This window comes from Mytilus trossulus, chromosome 13, assembly GCF_036588685.1.
Source record: "Mytilus trossulus isolate FHL-02 chromosome 13, PNRI_Mtr1.1.1.hap1, whole genome shotgun sequence".
Taxonomy (NCBI): Eukaryota; Metazoa; Mollusca; class Bivalvia; order Mytilida; family Mytilidae; genus Mytilus; species Mytilus trossulus.
In genome coordinates this window covers 23,240,660-23,247,686 of record NC_086385.1, presented here as the reverse complement: position 1 = coordinate 23,247,686, position 7,027 = coordinate 23,240,660, and positions in this window count along the sequence as shown.

Sequence of the window (7,027 nt, the reverse complement as noted above, 5' to 3'; positions counted from 1 at the left end):
ATTGGAGGCCACAAACCGAACATTCTAGTATGTAAATAACATTCATACTTTTGCAGGTAACATTGCAAAATATCTTATAGTTGTTTTCGGTTGCCTTACTGTGAAATGTTGATGAATGCTGCATCTGTAGGCAGCATTTGCAGCATTTTTCCTCACACGAACGACATTCTCCAGAAGTACTTCTATTATCAGACACTTCAGCCCGCACCAGCAGGTTCCGCAGACTACTAGGTTGCCTAAAAGCTATCATTGGAGGCTCGGGAAAAATATTGGATAGTTTGGAATTCTTTTCAACTGATTTCCAATGCTCATGAATGACACCAAAGCTGTTTTTGAGAGATGGGTGGTAAGTAAGAACACATGGAGTCCTTTTATTTTTCTTTTTAACTTTATATTCCAAACGTTCACTCCTCGGAATTGACTCCGCTTTCTGAAAGCTTTTTTTGATATTTCTGTGTTTGTAGCCCCTTTTCTTCAAGCGAGTTTCAAGTTGACGTAGTTGTCTTTTAGTTGTTTCTGTGTTGGAACATATTCGCTTGACTCTAAGTGCCTGACTGTATGGGATGCTCTTGGTAAGATGAGCAGGATGGCAACTTTTAGGGGACAAATATTGATCAGTGTCAGTAGGTTTAGAATAAAAATCTGTAGATATGATGCCTTCTGTGAGCGAACTTGAAGTATCGAGGAAGGCGATTTTGGATTTAGACTTCTCATGAGTAAATTTGATACTAGGATGTATGTTGTTGGCATGAGTGATAACAGTATCTAAATCCTCGTTGCTTTTATTCCATTCCATATCCACATCATCTATAAATCTAAACCAGGAAAGCGGTTTTTCGATGGAAGTTTCAAGGAGTTGTTTCTCTAATTTGCCCATAAATATGTTGGCATATGACGGAGCCATTTTGGTGCCCATGGCAGTTCCATTTACTTGCAAATAATGATCTCCATCAAAAGTGAAGTTGTTTTTTTTTTAAGTACCAGCGTGAACATTTTGACCAGGCTATTTCACTGGTCTGGAATTCCAAACTTCTTTACATGCATCGATGCCATCTGCATGTGGAATATTAGTGTAGAGGGAGGTGACATCCATGGAAACAAGAGTCGTGTCGGAGGGGAGTGGATTTAAGGCCTGCATTTTTCTTAGATAATCGGTTGTATCTTTGATGTGAGATGGTAAGTCTTCAACATGTTGACGAAGATGGAAGTCAACAAATTCCGATATTTTTTTCCGTCGGATGACCGTTCGCTGAAACTATAGGTCTTCCTGGGTTATTGGCCTTATGAATTTTAGGTAAAAGATAAAATCTGCCCGGTTTTGGATTTTCTGGTTTCAAATATTCAAGAGTTTTGTCATCGATGAAACCATCGTCATGCATTTCTACCAAACTAACAGTAATTTCTCTGCTAAAAGATGTTGTAGGATCAGAGTCTAGTTTTTGGTAGAACCTTGCATCGCCAAGTTGTCGTTCAGCCTCTTTAATATAGGCAGATTTATCCATGACAACCACTGCAATATATATATTATTTAAATGAATCAAAAACAAATCAGTGTACAACGAAAGGACAGTCACAAATATATAATAGAAACACCTACAGTAATGTGTAATCTAATAAAATTGAAAATTCATTACTGAAAAAATGAAAAAAAAAAAAAAATTTAAAGCTATGTGCATGATGTATTTTATTAACCTAATGTATCAATTAACAAATAAACAAAACAATCATGATATGAAATTTAAATACAAGTGATGTATTGATTAATTAATATAAGTACGAACTCTGTATAAATAAGTAAAATGTCAAAAGCACAAAACACGAATATTTATTTAAGAATACTTGCAGTTACTTCCCTCTTTTTCAAAGCCAGTCTCAACTAAAAAAAACTTAACCCAAGACACAAACTGTTAGCACGTATTAAGGATATACGTAATATACAACGAATTTATTGATTGGAAGGATTTTCAATAATTGTTAAAATCAAACAAAATTGTTCAGTCACAGTTCCCTTTAGAAAATTTTCCCGTTTGAATGGTTTTACACTAGTAATTTGGGGGCCCTTTATAGTTTGTTGTTCGGTGTGAGCCAAGGCTCCGTGTTGAAGGCCGTACATTGACCTATAATGGTTTACTTTTTTAAAATTGTTATTTGGATGGAGAGTTGTCTCGTTGGCACTCACACCACATCTTCCTATATCTATTAATGCCACAAAATCCTTCTGATCTTCGTGTATGCGTCTGTTATAGCTTCTTATTTACAGTGGTAAAATTAGCTAAATACCAGATTTAATTCACCATTTTTTACATAAAAAAATGCCTTTACTAATTAAACTCATCATAGATACCAGGACTTAATTTAGTATATACGCCAGACGCGCGTTTCGTCTACAAAAGACTCATCAGTGACGCTCGAATCCCAAAAAGTTCAAAATGCCAAATAAAGTACGAACTTTAAGTTGAAGAGCATTGAGGACCAAAATTCCTAAAAGTTTTGCCAAATACAGCTAAGGTTATCTATGCCTGAGGTAGAAAAGCCTTAGTATTTCAAAAAATTCAAAAATTTGTAAACAGTAAATTAAATTGATAAATATAACCATATTAATGACAATTCATGTCAGCACAAAAATTGCTGACTACTTGGCTTGTGATACCCTCGGGGAAATAAATCTCCACCATAAGTCAGAAATATAACAGTAGTTTTCCATTTGTTTGCTGAGTTTGACTTTTCTTGGATTTCCAATATTTGTTACTAGCATATTTCTTTTTTATAAATAAGGCAACTGGTTATGGTATTACCGGTAAAATTATCAATTACATTTATCTGCGAATTTGTTTTTCCGCACAAAGTTCCGATTTATAGTAAGCCTTAATCCACCAATTGGAAACTCGACCTCATACATGTAATGTACATGAACACTATTTCCCAATGGGATACGGTTGTTCAAAGCAAGTGTTTCAAATGTTTTAAGTATTTCAGATTCAAATGATAAGCACGTGTGGATTATGATACAGAAATGTTTACGCAGAAAGGCGTCAATGAGTACGCTATTTCAAACACTTTCACATTCTGATTTCCCATTCGAATTAGACTGAATAAAATCTGTCATTGTAGGTCAACCAAATGTGGGCGACAAAACGAAAATTGAAGGTGTTGTTGTTTTGTACTACATTGTAGAAACCCGCTTTTTTCGAAGGGTAAAAGTCGGTTATTAACGTGTTACATAAATACAAAGTTTAAATTAGAATATAAAAAAAAACTATAAACAATCTGTTGTATAAAATTATCTATATTCCCTGAATCAACTTCACAGGTTTTAACAATAGTTTCCTTTGTTTATCTTTAAAGGATGTTAAGATGTTCTGTAAATAATGTATAAGGAAAACTTATCTTACTTAAAACGTTGACGTGAAGTTTCTTTATATTAACAATGTAAAAATCTTAGGTTTTAAATTTATTAAGAATGTGTTTAAAATTCCAATAGAAAAAGTGGTTTAAACCCCAATAACATAGCTGTCAGTGTCCAAGTTTTATCACAAGTTACTTGCCATCTCCAGCTGATAGCGAAAGTGGGGTAAAGCAGTATCTGTCTTGTTAAAGGTTATTAATGGCAGTCATTTAGGTACAGCCACAAATGTTGAAGTGGAATGTAACCAAAACAATGGTGTGTAAAGTTTCAATAAAGATAATTATATAAAGTGTTTTACACATAATTATCTTTTGAAGTGATGACATGGAATAAACTCTCTGTATACCTATATAGAATCATAATTCCATTCTTTGGACAAATAATTGATAGTTTAAAGTTTAATGTTTATGCATTATTCGGTAAATTTAAGATTTTTAATGTTTTCACAGCAAATGTTTGAAAGTTTCTTTCATGTTGATTTTATTCAAATTTAGCAACAAAAAAAAGAATCTCTCCTGCATCACTTTGTACTTTAATAGATAGTTTTTTATTTGGTCTTCCATATTGTTTAGGTAATTGTTGATTAAATAATTATTTTGGCCTTGAGCATCATCACATCTTAGGTAGTTCATAAAGTTATGCATCCAAATTTGTAATTTTATCTACATTTTCAGAGTTTACAGTATTGTGTGAAAGAAATCATCTTATTGTGTTTCATAAGTTTTTGCAATTCAAAATTTTGCGATCAGTATTATGTTTTTCAATAAACAAAAGAAGATAATAATAATGCACAAACAACAATTTAATTATACTAATAAATTATACATATAGATATATCACAGTTTACTCATCATCATCTGAATCTTCATATTCACTACCAATTGTATCATTTTGGTCTATTTGAACATTTTCAACATCATCGGGCTCAATTTGGTCATTGCGGTCATGATTTAACAGATTTACAAAGTTATTCCATAATTCATCTGTAAAAGTATATTGTTTTGGTGTCAAAACCCGATATCCAGATTGTCGACGTGGATGGTCATGTTGCACACGGTGTTGTACTGATGAAGCAGGTCTATCAACATGTTCATTCCAATCAAGTATTGATAGTCCCAACTTAATTTCATACATTAAATTATGATAATGTAACCTTTTATCCACATGTATGAGAATTGTATTATGATAACTCTCAATATAATGAGTGTCACGACAATGAGTATACTTTTCTGGATGCTTATAAATATAAAGGTTTTTTATACTGTTCCTTAGCAACAACTCGGCTGTTGGATCCCGAATAATATCTCGCGACGGCACATAGTCATTTTTTTTGTATCTAGATGTTTGATGACAGTTTCTATGGTCTTGTTTGTAATGGTCCACAATGGAGTCAAGCAAGAGCACTAGTTGAGCAGCATTACCATCAATCTCCGGCGCAGAGATCATATCCGTTCCTTACGTGCTCCGCAATACTACACTTAATATGACCTCTGCCATACGATTGGCTGACTCCATGAGGAAATTTCCTCATGGCGGACAAGCGGAAGTATCTAAGGCGGTGAAAGGGCTATTTGTAAAAAATGGCGGATTACGAAATCCCGCTTAGACGTCTTGGACTTGGTCATCCTAACATACTACTGAAACCTAAACAAATTGAAGTGTTGGACGAAATCAGAAAAGGAACACTTGAAACAGTAGCGATTTTGCCAACTGGTTATGGAAAGAGCCTCATATACCAACTGGCTCCGCTAATCTTGGACGGCACTGTGATTGTTTTTTCACCTCTCAGTGTCATCCAAGAAGAGCAAGTAAAACAGTTGAAGAACTCAGAAGCACTGAAATGTTGTATATTAAATACCAGGGTAAAAATCTACTCTTATTCTTCAGGTTCATCATAAGGAATTTAAAAATATGGCCGTGTTTACCCCTAAAAATTTACTATTTGAGTAGAGAAACTGGTACATCTAGGAAAGTTTTAAGGCATGGCAGATATATAAAAGTTATTTTAAAGTAAACGTTTCAGAAATTTTAAAAACTTTACTAGATTTTGCTTTCCAGTTTTTTCTTTCCTGCAGAAGGTGCCAAAATAAACCGGTAGGTCTTTTCACCACCGCACACCACCGAACACCAAAAAAGTTTATTATTTTGACTTTTATCGTTTAAATTGGTACTTATTTATAATATTCCAATTATTAATTCAACAAATTAGAAGACTAAGAGTCCAAATATCTACAGATAACAGAAAAGAAACGTCTATAACACCCCACTTTTTGAACTCCACAGACCCTTATGAACACCTCAAATATTTTTTTTAAGGTCTAAAAGATCTCTTAAGTGAAATATTTCAGAATATGAGTGCAAAGAGATGATCACTAACTAATACCATTTGTTCTTATAATTAGTTAAAAAAAATGTATATGTAACAGATGACTGTAGTGGTAGCCTTAAGGCACCTGATGAGTACCCTTGGCCGGGACGAAACAGTTTTACTAACATACCAAATTAAAGTTAACTGATATTTGAAGACTTTGAGATATTCATGTTAATCTGGTACCAGTTACATGCTTATGCATGGCTCACCTGTTAATTTTTTTTTTTACTCAAATACTGTACTTAATATTTCAAGTTGTCAACTGCAGGTTATACATATACATGCATATATATATATAAGGTTGTTCTAAATCTTGTAGTTACATGTACATGTATCATATGTTCAAAAGTATTTGGTTTCGTCAAGAAGTAGTTTCTGATTCATTGAATGGGGCATGAATTTGATAAAATCTAGATTCATAAATCATGATTCTTGATTGATGGCTACACATGTATTTAATTTCTTCTGTTTCAGTATCTAATAATTCTTGGTAGGTAGTTTTACATAGTTTAACTGTGCTCCTTTATTCCACAGGGAAGACTGTTGACTGCAGGGAATGAGGAAAATATCCAAGATCTTAAGTGTGATATAGATACTTCAGATATATCCAATTGTAACTTAATATTTGCTCATCCAGAAGCCTTCTTCTGTACTTCAGAAGGAAATGATATCTTGGATTCCTCTAGGTATTAAACTATTTATATGCATGTATTAATTATATATAGAAAAAATAATCAAGAAATTAAAAAAAAAAGATTTTTGACTTATGCATCACTTCTTTCCCATGTTAAATTGTTCTTTAAAGCAATAATGCTATAAAAATGGAATGTTGGTTTTGCAGTCTGGTTAAAATTAAGCAATCCCTTAGAGTTTAGTTTTTCACATTTTTTTTCTGAAAACCATTTACAGAAAATTCGTGTTAAATTTTGCCAACAAATAATGATAATGGAACTGAGAATTTTGATCTTAATATGAATTTAGAACAACGTTATGTGTGCATTTAAAATACATTCAAGTGGCCAAAACAGTCAATAGTAAAATTCCATGTTTTTCTTACTTTATATTTCTTGTAGTTTCAAATCTTCAGTGAAGGCAATTTTTATTGACGAATGTCATAAAGTTGCAGATTGGTACGTTTCAGCTCTAGTTGTATTTTAATTTCAGATTCAGTTTGACAACTTTTTTCTGCTGGACAATAGCAAAATGTATTGAATATATAAATAAATACTGGTAACATTCCATACTTTTTA